Source organism: Triturus cristatus, chromosome 12, assembly GCF_964204655.1.
Source record: "Triturus cristatus chromosome 12, aTriCri1.1, whole genome shotgun sequence".
NCBI classification, from domain to species: Eukaryota; Metazoa; Chordata; class Amphibia; order Caudata; family Salamandridae; genus Triturus; species Triturus cristatus.
In genome coordinates, this window is record NC_140595.1 from 505,904,375 (window position 1) to 505,921,799 (window position 17,425).

Consider the following 17,425-nt stretch of genomic DNA (forward strand, 5'->3'; position numbering starts at 1 on the left):
CCGGCGTGGAGAAGGCCGGAAATCTCAATCGGTGCTACCGCCGGAGTCCGAGGTCCAATTTGGAAGCGGAAAGCGGGTGCCACCTCAGCTTGGGCTCACCAACACAGTCCCCTCATCTAGGACAGGATATTGTCAGGATATATGTAGGAGGTCGCGGAGGTCCTCGGGAGCCTCGCACCTACGCGGCCATCTTGGTTGCGCGCTAGGCTCCTCCTCCGGTGAGCTAGATTCTTAATGTCCAATGATTATACCTGAGTGCTTCACTGAGAACAAGGTTATTCCTTTCTCCCTATGCTACCATTGAGGACAGAGAGATATTCAGTAAAATGATTACACCAGTACTGTGGGTGGAGGTGTCACAGCCTCAGATCACAGAGTCTGGGTGGTGGTATGAGGAGATGAAAGAAAAAAATCATTTTTGTTTTGTTGCTTGAATTTATTTTACAGCATTACCTGAAGCATCATTCCCAGTGGTTAGGTATGCTTTGCCTTCTATAATGCACTGATAGCATTTCATATTCTAGTGTATCTTGTAAATTGACATTTTAACAAACCTTTCAAATAACAATGTTTTATTGTAACTCGAGAAAGAGGGGCAGTTCTCTCCAAACCTTTTCATTTTTTTGGGTTAGATGGTTGCTACATAAATCACTGTCCAATTACACCTTCATAAATACAAGATAGTGTTTTGAAGGATACAAATTATTATTTTCTTTTCCTAAGAATTGTTTGCTGTTAAAAATGTATGTAAATAATTAAATAAAAATAATTATGTGTTTTATGAAGAACATGATGTACTAATGCCCCCTAGAAAGAGAGTGGTTATCTAATGGATTTCTTAGTGTCAGTTCTATGGAGCAATGTAAATTACAGATTTTCTATTTGTAGTTACCAACTGACTTTGTAGCTTAAATTTAGAGATGTGCAAACTTGGGAAGCTTAACAACTTGCACATTTTTCAATTTTTTTTAAAACTGTGCGAGCTCTGATATATTTGCATTTTTTTAAAACCTTTTCATAGGCAGACCAGTTAGAGCCTCCATACCTGACATCATCCATACCACACTCCTCCTACATTCACTGTTCCCAAATATGTTAGGAAATCAAGGCCCCTTTCTTGACCTTCCTCTGCACTGTCCACAAGGCTTCTAACCCCCACTACAATTACCATGCCATCTGCCTCTTTCACTATCAAATAATGGATGTCTTTGAAGCAGTAGCCACAGTGTAGGAAGGCATACTTTCAGTGTATAATGGACTAGAAAATTGCACAATTATGAAGGCCATGGGCGGAGGCACTTTGCCTTAGAAAAGCCAGGCAAAATTGGAAAAATATGACCAATTCACCTTTTTTCATAGTGTAAAGTTTTTACCTTCAGATGCTCTCATTCAAATGCCCATTGTTGGAAATCCATCTTTATGCATGGTCATCCTGGATTTTTCACCTTTGCTGAAACTTATTTTTTGCCATCTTTACCCCTGCTAACCATTAATAATGTTCCTTTCATGCACCCTGTAACATGGTTAAATTGGCATAACCCTAAGTGGCATATTTAACGTACCTATAAATCCTATAAATCCTAGTATGTGGTATAAGTTAAATGCTGTTAGTGGACTGCAGCACCCATTGTGCTATCCACTACAATGGCAGTGAAAACATGGCTTCAGGCCTACTGTTCTAGCCTCACTGTAGCAGTTTAAAACCCACAATGTGACCTATGAAAATATAAATGTTTGACAGGTCTACACCATACTTTTAAATATTTATAAATCACCCCAAAGTAGGCCTTGTAGCCCATAAGAAGGGTGGATGGAATTTAATAGTTGGACATGTAGAAAGATAATGTTGAACATGTTCTTACAGTGACTATCACCTAGAAGTTATTTCCACTGTAAGGCTGAATGTCCATGGAGAAACTCATGGTTTCTCTTTTAAATTTAAAAATGCTATATTCCAATAAGAAACAGTTAGAAGCATTATTCTTGGACTCTTTGTAATATTTATTAAGAGCCCAAAACACTGAAGTCAGATTGTTCATAAAGATTAAGGCAAAGATACTTTTATAAAGTTATCTTGTCCCTGCCTAACGCATCAGAAGGCACATTTACATTAACATCTAGCTGCAGTCCTCTGAGTGCTCAAGGCTCGAATGAGGTGTACAAATTGCTCCCAGAGCAGAGGCAAAGGGCTGTGTGTGAGGAGGTGTTTCTGTTCCTCTTGCAGGATGACCACTTGGGCAGTACCCAGGAACTTCATTTATTTCAAGGAGACCTCCTCTGTCACAGGCAGATATAACATGACACCTGGACAGGCCCCTTCTTTTTTGCCCTCAGTCAGGCATGCATTGTGAAGGGAGTTTCCACCAGAACTGGTTTGAAGTGACCACAGAGGAGGAGTTTCCATTTCCTTGGCAACACCTATGGGATGGGCACACAGGCCCTGCACAAGCATAGAAGGGTTACACCATCTAGAATTTAGGCAGAGAATGGAACTGTGGCATTATGTGCAGTAGGGCACATAGATAGTCCTGTGAAAGCAAGTAGGGTTATCCCATTTATTAGCGAAGAGCTGCTTATACTTTCTCCGTAAAAACTGTGCGTTCGTTGGACTTCATAAACTTCAAAACTGTGCGAGACAGATTCTGAGCACACCATCAGGATATGTTGGCCTTCGTCGTTTTAGCTCACAGTGCACCATCTGTACCCCAAACCTGGAGCTAAGAGACGGATTGTGCAGCCTCTGAACATGACAAACCTGACTCCCCAAGAAAGTCATGGTAACAGATCTAGAAACCTTTTTTTCCGGTTACTCATGCATACCCAATTTGGTACACAAGAAATACACAAATTGCAGTTTCAATATTTATTAAAATATTGTGATTCTTGAGTAAAATGTGTGTGCTGCAACCATCAATAGAAGGAAACAAATAATGAGATCAGCATTATGATAATGGAGAAGAAGAGAACAATATCAAACATTTTGCCATCACAGAGAATATATGCTTGCATATACGGACTACAATAGGTAGTACTCCTATCTAACCCTACCTAACCTAGTGTGCTCAGGGTGGGTGAATCTGCCAAATCCCTGTATGGTGATCTAACTCCCCTCTTACCTTGGGTAAGTGCCATCAGGGTGCCCATCTGAGAGGAGAGAAAGGCAGCATCCCTCACGTGAGGTAAACAGGAATCAGCAGAGCTGAAATTCAGCATGGGGGGACCTCTCAGTACCAGAACAATGCTCCTTTGTCTAAACAAGGGAGTGATGTCATTTATATAATAAACATCATCCATGTTGCCATGTCGAAGCCCCAGTCAGGCTGCTATTGTTTATTTTATTGTGATAGCTCTGTCGCCGATTGGACAATAACAAACAACAACATTTTGGTCAGTAAACTTAGCCCTTGTACAGAATGTTCAAGGTATTTGATAATATGCCTACGAAGTGGAAATGCAAGCAAAGCTAGTTGAGAGAATATTATCCTGCACAGGCATGCAAGAAAATGTGTGTCAAATTTCATCATATTTAAGAAAAGAAGGCAACTTAAAAACGTGATCATGTAAAATGGTGGTGTTTCTACCTGTGCCTAAAATGTTACCACATGACACAGGGAGTCACCCCCACCCACAATCAGGCATATATGTGGTATCCCCAGTACCATACTGAGAACAATACTGGACCTGACGAAGATCAGGAAAAGACTGAACAAGCTAACTGAGGCCTTTTCTGAAGATTCCCAGCTGACAAGTTCCAACTGGACATGCCTTGGACCTGGCTGGTGGCCTCTATTGGAGTGATTCCTAAACCCCAAGTGCTGTTACTGAGATCCTGGAACCCTTGGCTGTGTCCAGCTTGACTTTTTCTACCATCCCTAACAGGTTATTTAGAAGCTTGTTGGCTCCTATGACCTCTGAAGGACTAAGACAAACCTGCCAAGCGAATCTGACCAAGGTGCATTGCAGCTGGCTGAAAACTCCGTTTCGCCCACTCAGAGATTTTTGGTGAGGGAAAATTCTCTAAAGCTGGAAGCAGTGGAGCCAGTACATGGCGTTGTGTAACCCTCTTCAGATACAGCCTGCAGCCTTGCCCCACTGGAAGAACCAGAGCTAGAAAAAAAGTGACACAAACAACACATAAAAGACACTAAAATCATTACAGAAGAAATGTTTCTCCTGCAGAATTTCCCACAATAATCCTTAGCACTTTCTTAATTTGAAACATGGTTGGGGTGGTCCTGATGGATAAAGGATGTATTGTTCCAAATTCCGGAAGCATAGACAGAGAAGGTCTATTGCTTTGGGTTTTTTTTTCCTTCACACTTTGTCGCCTCCAATTTGATTGTGTCCTGGCTTCTTCTGCAACAAGAGCTACCCACGACTGTGAGGTGCCTCTACAGTTGAGGTTCTGAAATAAACTTAAAACTTGATAGTTTTAAAGTACTTCTTTTCCTGGTCCCCATTTTGACATCTTGAGCATAAATAGTAGATGAATGCCATAATAAAGAGTTCAGCTTTGTAATTAGAAATAAACACGTCTCCTACCAAACCACAATTCTTATAATCGTAAACTTTGCTAACTTCCAGCCAGAAAGAGGTAAGTTTCTAGATTTGTTTTTTAATCTATCCCCTGTATGTTTTCTAAAGCCAATGTCAAAGATTCACAACGGTGGACCCCAGGTACTGCACCTCACACCAGTTCCAATATATATTATATTCCTGTGCAAAACAACTCTGCGCCAGCCGTTGCGTGACGCCCCTGTTTCCAGATCCAAGCTTGTTTTAAGTGAGTTGAGGACGCACCAGGAGAATGAAGTCCAGAGATCATCAAGTAATGTCAATAAAGTTCTTTATTTTCAATTTATACAAATTGCACCAAGTGTATCAAGACTCAGCCAACGCATTTCATTCCCTCTCGGGGAACTTCATCAGGGCTCAAAGATAATAAGAAAGAGCAACCGGAGCTCCAACCGGCCCTACTGAAGATACAGCATGGCACACGTTGTGGGATTTCCCTGTTGCGTAAGTAAGAACCAATATTCCTGAGTTCCAGCACCTGTGGTTTCAAAAGGCCGATAATAAAAAAAATTATATGGTCAATCTCGAAGACAAGGTCCAGTACAACATACTGGAACAGTTTGGGATGTTAGCTGTAAAAGATGAGTTTCTTCAATAGAGAACCTGTGATTTTCACAAGCCGAATATTATAGAATTCTTGTGGCCAGGTCAAGTATCAATGTCTAGTGTGTGAGACTGAAACCCATTGAAAGGGCAGCAGGCATGATAAATCCTGCACCAAGAGACCGTTTTCCAAATCCATCCAGTCCGCACCGCATCTGTGTTTTCTGAAGACATCATCATCAGTGTCACAGGTGGAAGAAATGTTCAGCTTCAGATCTACGTCAACGTCCAGCTTTTACAATCTTTATTCAAGGAGAGGCAGGAATATAATAAATTACAGTCTTGAGTAGAAACACATACAGCATGTTATAGTTTTCAAGTGTGCTTATATGTGCTGTCATTGCTAGACATGTCTGCCTTAGGGAGGTTTTCCCCAAACCTTTTGACTACTTACCTCAATTTTTGTGCTGAAATTCATTTTTGTTGGACTTAGGACTCTGTGTATGTTACCACTGCTAACCAGTACTAAAGTGCTTGCGCTCACTCCCCTAAACATGGTCTGATCTGCTTATATCTGATTGACTTAATTAATTTACTTGTAAGTTTTTTGTAGAGTAGCATACCATATATATCCAGGGCCTTTAAATTAAATGCTACTAGTAGGCCTACAGCACTTACTGTGCAACCCACTTAAGTAGCACTTTAAAACATGTCCTATGCCTGCCATTGTAGCCTGAATGCAGTTTTAAACTTCTAATTCGACTTGCCAATATAACCCCTTTGCCAAGCCTTAAACTCCCCTTTTATTGCATATAGGTCACCCCTAAGGTAGTCCCTAGGTAGTTCATAGAGCAAGGTGCATTGTAACTAAAAAGTTGGACATGTACTTTTAAGTTTTATGTGTGCTGGTAGCGAAAAACTCCTACTTTTGTTATACACCACTATGAGGCCTACCTGTGCCGTAGGATTACATTTTGCGTCTTATTACATTTATTAAGGGCTAACTTTTTATTAGGACCAAGTACCCAGTTCATGTTTGTATCTATAAAATTGTAACGAAAAATTATCTTTATTGGTAAAGTCAAATTTTTTATTATCATTTTGAAAATGACACTTAGAAAGTTGGCATTTCCTTCCCTTAGCCCGTTTGTGCCTGCAGCCTGTCTTGTGTCAAATGACTGGGTATAGCTCACAGCCCTCAGTTACACAATAGAGGGATTAGGTCTGCCTGAATGGGTCATCTGCTGCAAGATGGAGGTAGAGCTGAGCACAGCTCTACTTGCAACTGAATAGGGTGCACTTTGCCTTTACAAATAGGAACAATCACCTCTTCAGTGTCACTGCTACCAGCTGGGAGCCAGGGCAGGGGAGGCAGGAAATTCCATGCACTATAAAGAACCTTTGTAGAAGCTTCTCCTATCTTCCAAGGGAAGGGTACCAGGGCATAAAAATAGGACCTTCAGACCCACTCTTCAGTTCATGCCTGGACCTTCAGAAGGACTCTTAGAGGACATCCAGCTGCTGTGACATGCTGTGCACTCTGCAAGACTGCTTTGCTTACCTGGAAAAACTACTGTGTTGCCTGGAGCCTGCCTTGAATCCTCAAAGGCAAGCTTTGCTGTTGAGCCTTGCCTCTTCATTTGAACCCAGACCTAGAGGAGTGACTCTAATGGCTAGTTTGCTGGCTTCTTGTTCAGTGCAATAGGGACACAAAAGGCTCCCATCTTCTTGAACCCGCACATAGACCCAGCCTGAGTGGGTTGAGACCCCTAAGTGGTGTCCTACCAGTCCTGGACCCTAGATTGTGGTGCAAATGGATCCCTGATGGCCAAACCCCAAAACCGAGGACTTGAAAATGTTGGGGAAAAACCTGCTCTGAGAACCAGGTGAAGACCGGGCCAACGTGCTTGCCTATCTGCCTGAGTTAAATCAACAATCGGATTGACTTTGTGGCTTCTCCTGCTATGTTCTTCACTGCAGCAGCAAATCCTGTTCAGCAGTCCTTCGCCAAAGGGGTATCTGAGCCCCTGGAACTGTCTTCGGCTACAGCCTTCTACCTCTTCCCACTGGAGATTGTTGCCCTCCAAAAAAGTCTGAATGTAGAAATCTCCACTGTGGCATCGACCCAAGGCTTCCTGATGACAATTCTGCTTCCGAGGTCTGAGGTAAGCGCTGACCAGGGCCCAATCCATATCTTGTATCGGAAGCGCTCTCCATCGCGGTTGGCCATATTTTTTTATTTTGACTCGGTCTTGCACGTCTAAATGTCAGTGGTTGGTGCTGTGATCTTGTAGGCACTAGTTTTTACAAAATAACTTTACAAATGCATAGCTCTGGTTGCGTTTTTGCATTTTGGGGTCAAATAATTTATTAAAATGTAGTCTATTTTTCTAAATTGGTGTGGGATTTTTCTTGTGTTGTGGTCTCACTTTATTACTGTTTGTGTACTGCATAAATACTTTACACATTGCCATCAAGTTGAGCCTCACTGCTTATTGTGCCAAGTTACCCAGGGTTAGGCACAGTCTAGTATAGTGACTTTTTGTGGTTCACCCTGAAACGGATTGTGGCTGTTGCTTGACCGAGGCTCACACCGCCATCAACCAACAGTCCAGTTTCTCACAGCCAGTAAATATTCCTAATGGGTATTCTACATTATTTCAATCTTGTATCAAGTATTATAGGTTTAACATCTATTCTTTTGCTATCAAAGGTAGTTTGCGTCAGCATCATTAATTCTGCTTACAATAATACAATACGGGGTGAATTCTCACATTTACTTGTGACCATATTCTACTAATGTCTCCCTTGCCTGTTATTCATTTCCACAACAGTTTCATAGGTTCGACAGGGTGTTGTTAAACAGATGCTGGTTAAAATATCTCCTTCAGTGTCTGCAAATGCATGTTGCCCATTATTATGCCATAGAACAGCCATATTGTTCTTGGTCATATACGACTTTGCTTGATATTTGTCAATTAATATTCTGCATATCTGTGCTCAACTCCAAAAACAATAACCTGCTCTTCAAATATTTCATGAAAAATATCACAACACTGCCTGTGTGTTAGTTTAATCCACTGAAATATATCCCCCAGAAAAAATTAGGAAATCAACAAAATGTAAATGAAAATCCAATTTTCCAAGATAAAACAGAGAAACCATTCACACGGTTGTCACAAAATGTATGATCTGTCCTTTAAATATTTATATTTATTATGCCTTATAGTACCATCAACAATACACTGACCAGGCTAGATCAGCAATTCAGCCTATTTTCTTATCTGATCCTTACCAATCCTCCCTGGAGTTCCAATATCCAGCTTGCGATCTCCATAACCACTTTCATCTGATCAGATCAGAAGGCTCTCCAATCAGAGGCAATGATGATTAGTTATGCCACAATACAATAAAGTCTTTCATAATCTATGTGGAAGTTTCTTCTTTATTTTCTTTTCAAAATGTGTTCACCAAAAACGGAGATGTACATGGCTCGATGATATCCTTTATTAAACTTGTAATTTATTGTTCGAGAACCTGCTGTCATGTGCTTCAATACCATTTTCAATCTACAACATATAATGTAGTAGGAGTGAATTACATTTTCTATTGATACTGTGTATTCACCATAAACAAAAAAAAGTTTAATTTATCTCAAATTGTGAAATATAGTCACAACAGTTTGGTTTTTAACGGTATCACCGCTATATATCATGTCGTACCATACATTAAATAACAATGATATTTTATTGTTCTGCAAGTCTTTATAGAATATTTTCTTCTCCTCTGTTCAGCACTTCAATTAAAAAAAAATTCTCTTCTGTTGGTGTAGTGTTGCATGTTGCTTTGACACCAGATAATATCACCACCACCGTTCTTAATGTGTTCCATTATGGCTTAATTTGAAGGTTTGGTAACACAAACAATCCAAGAATGTTCAGATTTGGAAATGTTTATAACAATCATATAGGAATATCTTGACTTTATCATCTTAGTATCTAGACATTGGAAATGTTTTTTTAAAGGCAGTTTGGTGGCAGAAGTTAAACAAGCATTTGCAATGCAATAGATATTTACAAGAGTTTGAACCATTGGCATTGTAAATGACAATGCAAACACAAAGAGATGATGGGCGGAATGCTGAAACTTTTCAAGCACTCACTCCCAGTCACAGATCTGGGTTGAATCCATCATCATTCTTTAGCTCACTTTGCCACCCCAGTTCAGACACTGCTATATGCAAATCAGTCTTACTCTGTACCTCATGGGAACAGTCCAGCCCGAACTGCCAAGCCATGTCTTCCCTGGAACGGAAACAATCATTCTGGGACCGGTTTCGGGCTAACAGTCCTCATCAGCCAGGCTAGCTTGCATCCAGTGGCAAAGAGCTGTAATTAAAGCCTACTGAATAACAACACATGTAACAGGGATTCTCGCCATGGGAGGTTACAAAATGAGACAAGGCGATACTAAGGAGGGACTACTAAGCCTTTTGACCAATGAACAGCCACAGTTTACAGTGGACAATGATGCAATCCAATTAAAAATATGGGCAGAACTTCAAGACCCTACCTGAATACAACATGCCTCGCAGCGCAGCACATGCGCTGCCCAGGCTCCACCTAAAAAAGAATACAAATCCAATGAACTCTAGAAGTGTGTAGATGCCAGGCGCGCAACACCCATTGGACTCAAAGGGCTTCAGCCTTCCCCGTCGTGTGTGGCAGCCCGGGATGAGACAGCTTCCCGGGCGCACACACAGCCGCACCTGAGCACTTCACACATCTTTAAAAGACCATTTGCATGTTAATGAGGCCTTGCTGTTGTTTCACCCCTTCTAAGAGCCCCTGCAGCTCCACTCTGCCTATTGCTTAAAGATTCAGCCCCCCCCCGAAATCAGTTCCACTCTGCCTATTGCTTAAGGATCCAGCCCCCCTGGAATTTTTTCTCAGCCCCCCCGAAATGTGGCTCTAGTTGCGCCTCTGGTAGATGCCACAACGCAAATGGGTTATTATGAAATAATGACTTGCTGAAAACGCCACATGCCATAGCACCATTTAAGAGTTTACTAGCAAATGAAACAACATGGAACAAGAGTCTGAGACTCATTTGGTTTCCTACTTCACAATTTATCTGGAAGGCTTTAACACTTGGAGAAATCTGTAAAGCCTTCAGCAGTCAACGATGTCCAAGCAAAAAAGATATTTATGCACCCACGCTCCATGTATCCCCGCTGTCCCCTGCACACTGCTCTATTTCTAGCCAGCAGAGTCTGTGCTTTAGAAATATCAAAATATGCATACATACGACACACAGATTTAAAACGTGCACTGGTTTCATGACACACTCACAATAGAAAGGCAGCACAACAAGGATCCACTGTCACAAATTTTAGAAGGAAGGTTATAAACACACCATTCCTTCAAGCTATTAATATTCATGTGACACTAAGGCATCGGCACCCCAGGTAGGTGAAACGTGATTCTCAAACATTCAGAGCATCGGTTAAAGGAGGGGCCAGCAGCACACAAGGTGGACGCCACACATGGCTCAAGAGTCCAACTGCAGTCAAACTACAGTTGTATTACATCCAAGAAACAGAACTAACAGGTCACAGGTCGATACAGTAGAGACAAAGAATCCTTCTCTCATTTTGTACCTTGTGGATGTTTTTCAGAAATTAAAATTCAACCCTGAGATCAAGGTCAATCCTCGCTATCACTGCAAGAAGTATTTCAAAGTAGAACTGGGAAAGAAATTAAATACACTGCGACCAAACCATATAACTGCATTATTATTCTAATTAGTCACATCCATCCTCTTACCAGGATGGATGGTGTTGTATGACAAAAATGGGGGCTTGGGGGCAGCCGACAATGGCGAGGTCTGCCCCCCGGGCAGATTGGGAAGGGGGGGAGTGGCCGGCTCGTGGCCATTTTGCATGATTTGGGCTACATTGGGAATAGCCCAAATGTAGCCCAATTTGTAGGATGTAGCCCAAGGGGTACTTAACGGTTTTTCGCGCTTCCCTAGCCACCATTTTAGGTTTGGTGACCTGGTGGCTGGGAGCGCTTTGTAGGACATGTTTTTTGTCCCCTCCCGCCCTCCCTAGTTTCAGGGGTTTAGGGGGGTCCTTTTTTGCTGTTTTATCTTTTTTGCGTTGTTTTTTTTTGGTGGGCGGCATTTGTTGGAACAGGTACATAGGGGGTATTTTGTTGTAATTGTCGCTTGGAACAGGTGCAGGCGGGGTGGTTGACAGTTGGTCGGGATTGGCTGGAGTTTGTGTTATATGTCGGTAGTTTGTGAGCAGGAGCAGGGAAAGGGTAACCAGGTAGGATAAGTTTAGATTAGAGGTTGGTTAGTTACAGTAGCACAAAGGCAGGTAGGGATTACGGTCAGGGGAGGTTAGGATTTGGAAAGGCTAGATTGTGTAGGATTGGGTTATATTATGGTTATGGAATGTTATGTTGTATTTTGTGGGGTGGGGGATCTGATGTGGGGATCGTAGGGGTGGGGGGAGGAACAAGGGGTCAGGAAATTCTTGTATAGTGAGGTTTTTAGTTTTGTAAGGCAGTGGCCAAGGGATGAAATTGTGATATGCACCTGTTTCAATAAAGTGGCCTTTTTCACACACAATAAATTGGTCTTGTGTCGGCTCGACCCCCCCCCCCTTTATCTCCCAAGTAAGTAATGTTAAAATTCACCTATTTAAATTCTTCCGTTCGGCATACCAACAGGGCCCTAAGAGACACGCCCCTGCCTCCTTTAGACCATAGACCATGGATTGGTTCAAAATCTGTTATTTAGAGAAGCTGTTCTTTCTGCATCTTAGAGCTAACCAGAATACATTTCCACAACAAATTCCCTACGAACATCTCTTAGGAATGCCAACATTAGGAAAAGTGGAAATGTCATGTGTAGTCTTTTAAGGGTCTAACAGTTATTACCCCTTCTGTCCCCACATCCATTTTAATTAACAACTTAGAGAACCAAAGAGGATGGTTTAGGTGGCATGCAGTCTGAGGGGCCTAAGGTAGATGGGCAAGTATAGGCCGTGAGACTAATTAATGTTCGCTGTAGGACAGAAAGAGATAGATAAGCAAATAGTTGGAGAATCGAAAAGTAGGGAATAAGATTCCCCACTAATTTCCCAAGAAACCCTACCCACCCCCTCAAGATAGCAAGGCCATTTACAAGTGGGGGTTTGTGGTCTATGCCAGAAGACCTGGCCACAAGACTAACTGCACATCCATTGGAGGGCTCTGAGACAGCTCTGTTGGTATACAGACTGAGAACTCACATAGTGGGTACCAAGACTGACGGAAAGTGTACTGTGATATTTCTCTGAGAAGACCAGGGTTCCTCCGGATCGCTGGTTACCAACCCACAAGACTGCTCAGTCCATGTACCAGTGGACGGTTATATGTAGGTTGCAAGACTATATATGCAAGCTCCAGTTGACCTGAAGTAGCTCACTCAGCAGCTTTATATCAGCCAGCGAGATACCGCAGATCAGCTTGGGGGTCTGGACAAATCGTCCTGTGTCCAGTATTTTGCAGCTAGACGACATTCACTGAGGGAACCCAACAAATCAAATATCAGCCACCGTTCAGCCAGTGGGACAGCTATCGAGCCACTGGAATTGAAATAGTAAGTCCAATGCAGTGCTCCCAGACTTATGTATAGCCAGAGGGCCCACATCTACTTCTAGTCCCCAGGAAATGTGAGCACCTGTACCAGCTAAGTGCTTGGTAAAGTTCTGTAAGCTTTACCATATAACCCCTGCATTGGCCGACAACAACACAGACACACTTGTTGTATAGACCAGTAGGGCACAGGCCATCAACATGGTCAAAGTGCAGCAAACAGTAGAAGGCAGTAACTGACTGCCACACGGTTCCAGCCTCTACCCACGAACAATCGCATGGTGGCGGGGACTCTCATGTCACATCTGTTTAACAACGGATCTGAGCCACACAGTGTTTAAAGATTGGTTTAATCAAGGGCACCTGTATAGGTCTATTGGGTCAGAGTTTCCAGGGAGTCGCTGCTGTGTGCGTTTGTGACTGAATTCAGTGTACTCTGGGCCTTTGCTGTTTGTCTCCTTACAAGTGACTTAATAGCCAGGTAAATTCACATTCATGTTGTCCGGGGTTTATGTTCAGAGTTGTGTTGTAATGGCTGCTGTTGTGAGAGGTATTTGCGATTGTGGTGCTCTGTTCAGGCCCACAGCATTCCTTTTACTGGTGCGTGCTGGGTGGGTGTTCAGTCTGTCATTTGGTGTGGAGTGAGACTTTGATTTTGAACAGTAGGGTGCTTGAGCTCAGTGAGATTCAAGTATTCGGTGCCACGGCAGTGAGTCGCAAGAGTGCAGTGCTGTTTAATGTGTTCCACTAGAAATTATGACGAAATCCATTACTATTATTTAAATCTGCCCTTCCGTAATATCCTGAATGTACATACCCCGTGGCATTGTGTCATATTATTGCTTGCAAACATTATCCAGAGTTTTTGACTGGAATACGCGAGTAAAGAAATGCAGCACTCTCCCTATTTTCTTTCTTTGTGGACACCAATGCAAAATTAACCAGTTTATAACTAAAAATGTATATATATATGACGATCACCTCTCAGCACACTTATCCTAAAGGCAGAACATTTGAAAAGGCGTTGACATAAACGAACCTAAAAAATCGCTTTAAATCTAATTTAACTCAATAAACATGCCGGCATCCTTCATGGAAAGAGGGCGTTGGGAGAGTTCAGGAAAGATGGGGTAGAAGTTGAAATCGAATGGGTAGGGTCTGCCAGTGAGAAGTAGTTATGTGAGTTTTAAGGCATGGTGCCCTTTTCCATGATAAAAGCTGCATTCAAAGGAGGGCGACTGGGAGTCGGAAGGCCGCCTATGCCCACTTCCCAAAATGTCACTGTGAAACCTCTCGTGCAAGCCTATAGTGATACAATTACTAACCCTGGGCGTAGTTCGCGAAGTAGCACTTCGCGAAGCTACGCAAAGTGCAGTTCGCACTACGCAAGCTACGCGTAGCACTTTGCGAACTGCGTAGTGCCTTGTTCGCACTGTGCCAGACGTCGTTTTCAATGATTGCACAGTGCGGACAAGCAACCGGCACTGTGCAATCATTGAAAATGGCATCTTGCACAGTGAGAGCTGTAGCTTTCTGCTGCTCGAGTAGATTTTTACTCGAGCGGCAGCTTTCTCAACGCGAACTGGTAGTTTCTCATCGCGAGCGGTCGCGAGCATACGCGACCACTCGCAATGAGAAACCTGACCTCCTCGCGTTGGGAATCTCGCCGGGAGGTTTATTTTCCATGCTCGCGATCGCCAACTTGATGTTGCTGATCGCGAACAAGGAAAAAGTCTCGCCAGGATGTCATTTTGCTTGCTCGCGGTCGCCAACTTGACGTTGAGGACCGTGAGCAAGCAAAAAATGACCGCAGCACTACGCAACACTACGCTACGCGTGTTCGCACTGTGCTATGTGCAGTTCGCGTAGTGCGAAGTAGCGCGAACTTCGCAAACTACGCGAGCGTAGCGTAGTGCTTTGCCCAGGCTTAACAATTACAAGAGTGTCAAGAACTCTAGACTGAGATCTAGGGACTGAGTTGTTTCCTAGGGGTTTTTGTGCATATGGGTTTATGGAAGACGCCACATGGCAGTCCACCTGAAACGATAAGCGCTCAGGCCCAATAACACCCCTCCACCCCCAGACTCACTAAATAATACATGAAAACTCAGACAAACGATTAACTTGCTCCTGTGCAAAGTGTACAGTGAGTCCAGAACAGGGAAACAAGAGACACAGGGGGCGGCTATTGCTCCTCTGAGCGGTATCACTATATGTGTTTCCTGAGAACAAGAAAAACAAGTTAAGCTGCGCTGCAAAGAGCTCCTACTGCTGTGCAAATTAGGGCCAGTGTCGCACATACGCAGCAAACACAGTGCCTAAGCAGTACGTATGCCCAGAGGCCAATAAAAAATAGCAAGAAAACCAGACAGGAGCCACTACTGACAAACTCTGGCCTGGTCTCTGCCCACCTGGGCTGGACTGGGAACCAAAACCGGCCCTGGCAAGATGCTCGGCTGGCCCCCAGGGAGGTTGGTGGGGATGGCTGAGCTGTTTGCCAGGGCCGGTTTCGGCCGATTTTGTTACAGGGACGATATTGCAGCTATGCTGCAAAAACGTCCCTGTAACAAAAACGGACCCCAGGGGCCCAAAACCGGCCCCCATCCTGGCGGCCCTCCAGGGAAAAGCCTGGTGCCTGCTACGGCCAGTCAGGCCCTGCTACCCACTCACTGTACTTGTTTGCTGCACGGCATCAGCTATGCCCCAGTTACACACACAACTTCTTAGAGGCTATCCACCCTTGCACATGGGGAGGAACCGATGCCTTTCTTCCCGGTGTGCCAAACCACCTCCCGCATCACTAACTAGGGCGATAAACAAGATATAAGCATTTCACAAACCCGCTCTTTCAAAAGGGTGTCCCACGCCATTTACCACAAAACAGAGCCTATCTTTCTCAAAAACGCCTTTCATAACTAAAGCATTCTGCATGGTTTTTCACCTTTGCAATAAAACGGAGGAAAAATGCTAAAAGAAACAAGAGTTCCAAAAAGTCAACTGATATCTAAACAGTCTGATTAAACCAATACTGTACGGGAAGATCCACTGCCCGCCTGCCTCATTTATCTATTTATAGCAATATATTTCTAAATACAAAGAACTGGCCCAGATATCTGACATTGTTTTTTAAATGAACCACAGCGTCGCCTGTAAACACAGTGCATATCAATGCATATGTGTATTTAGTGACTATTTGTCTACTTCTGGGCGCTGCACCAGCACAGCATAAGATAACTTATTCAGGTGTCGTTTGCCAACTGACTGAGTCACGAGAGGGTTGGCACATCTAGACTACCACCAGTGAAACCGACAGCATATAAATCCAGGGGAGGTTTGTCAGGTACGGGGATGGACGTACCTTTACCGCGACACCAAATAAAGCAAGACCCCCGAATGCACTCATGACAACAGGGAGGTGTATTTTTGGGGTCTTTACTAGCACCCACCAGACAACCCTGGTGTTCGTTACATATGCTGTGAAAAATGCACAACAAAAACAGACTATGAAAGTACGTGCTCTTTCAATTTTGGAAGAGGTATTGCAAAATAATATTTTTATCGGGATTGATACATGCAAACAAAAATAACCTATGGTAATGCCACGTATTGGGCTTTATTAATGTTATCGGGAAAGAGAGAAAAACCACACACTTGTATACCTCACTGGGTGTTTATAAAATCATATGGTTATGCCTGTGACAATACTTAACTCTCAGGGGATTTACGTTTCTCGTGGATGGCAAGACTTTATAAATATGAGTTTTGCAAAACAAAAGGAGAGACAAAAATAACGTGAATTGCTCTTAATCACACCATGCAACAATAATAACGCCCTGCCCACGGTGAGGCACCAGCGTGGAAGAGATCACCGAACACAGCTTCCCTCGAGAAGCGAGGCCTCTTTCTACCAGTGATTCCTCACTCAAGCAGGAAGGCCTTGCTCTTGTTTTTTCAAGGCCCAGAGATTCTCTCTGCCTCGCTCCCAGCCACCCAACCGGTTCGTCGGTTGTCTGCATGTATCTCCCTTTCCCTCTGCCCCAGAACCACCCACTCAGGCCCCCAGCAACCCGGACACACTGCTGGCAACACAACTGGCCTGCTTCTGGGAGTCTTGCATGTAAGTGTGCTACTAAGCCGCACAGACTCCAGGAACTGCTTGTCAGAGTTCACATGCATGCAAGAAAAAAAAAAACATAGTGATCCAGACTAAATAACATGTACCGTGTAACAAGTGTAATAAAGGGGTGGATAGCCATGGGAGATTACAAATGAAGACAAGGAAGTACTAAGGAGAGACTAACAAGCCTATTAACCAATCAGTAGCCTGCATTTACAAAGGACACAAGTTAATGACAAACATGGCCGAAGAGTGGGTGGGGCTTCTCTTCCATACTCCACTACAGCAGATCGGCAGAGCAGGCATGCATGCTGACTCAGGCTCGACCTAAAAAGGAATGGCCTAACCATAGCAGGCCTTTTAAAACTGAAGCTGTATAACTCTAGGTGATCAGTGGCTAATATGCTACATTATTAGACAGGCAATCATCAAATTAAATAGAGGTACATTTGTAAGTAGTGTCTTATAAAAACTCACGCCTAGGGGGTATGTGGTGCCACTGCTCTGCTTTTTCCTAGTAACAGTCATTATCATTAAACAGTGC